Source organism: Colobus angolensis, unplaced genomic scaffold (assembly GCF_000951035.1).
Source record: "Colobus angolensis palliatus isolate OR3802 unplaced genomic scaffold, Cang.pa_1.0 Scaffold68, whole genome shotgun sequence".
NCBI classification, from domain to species: domain Eukaryota; kingdom Metazoa; phylum Chordata; class Mammalia; order Primates; family Cercopithecidae; genus Colobus; species Colobus angolensis.
Window position 1 is genome coordinate 6,100,555 of NW_012120487.1, and position 843 is coordinate 6,101,397.

At 40.0% G+C, this 843-nt stretch overlaps 1 protein-coding gene across 2 annotated transcripts in view; it reads left to right on the top strand.

The window, feature by feature from the left end:
- Positions 1 to 68: 68 nt before the first annotated feature.
- Positions 69 to 843, top strand: part of SCP2 (sterol carrier protein 2) — a 111,257-nt gene continuing 110,482 nt past the window's right edge. The window contains exon 1 of one of the 2 annotated variants that reach the window (XM_011926292.1): positions 69 to 123. The gene's annotated coding sequence lies outside the window, so the exon portion shown is untranslated. The remainder of the gene's footprint in view (positions 124 to 843) is intronic. The other variant, XM_011926293.1, reaches the window with a different exon arrangement.

Genomic DNA, 843 nt, shown 5'->3' on the forward strand with positions numbered 1-843 from the left:
AAAAAAAAAAAAAAAAAAAAGGAACTATACTTGTTTGTGTTTATTATCTCTTTCTGTATCTCTAGTTCGTGAGGCCTGGAGCTGAGAATTCAAGAGACTACCCTGACTTGGCAGGAGAAGCAGGTAACATAGAACATTTAGATCTTTGAACATTCATAGTTTATTATGTGGTCTGTCTTGATTTCATGGATGGGGCAGCCTTGCAAGCACAAAAAGAAGCCCAGTCAAGGGAGAAGAACCTGTGCAGAGAAATGCCTAGTGACTCTGCAAAGGAAAAGAGCTTGGGCATTCTTAGCAGCTACATAGCCAGAGCAGAGAGTGGCTTACAATTTTATGTGCTATCCAAATATTTGTTGAGATGGTTAAGGGATCTGTGGGAGAGAGAGGTAGGGTCATTAAAAGGGATAACGTCATTCTAGTGGGTGTTAATTTCAGGAGTTCTAATAAAATTAGTGTCTTCCTTTCCTGGAAAAGGGATAATCACATTCAAAATGTATTAAATACCTTTATGGTGGTTTTCTTCACTTCATTGAGCCAACATAGAGAATTCTTTTTCTGTCACTAGGTTACTGCACAACTCAAGGAGGTGTTGCAGTTTGTTATTTATTCTAATGAGCATTAGTACTTTTGAACAAAAGATGGGTGAATATTAGTGTGAGTGGAACCAACAGGGAGAAAGATCTACAGGTGTTCGGGTCCTGGTTCTCTAAGCATTCAGCATTCTTTAGAGATGTGCCACAGCCAGGCTGCATCTGACTACACTGTGGGTCTGAGTTCTAGCAGAGAGATCTGCATCCATTGTTCTCCTTCTCCCCCACCTCTCTTTTTTTTTTAAAAAGGGGA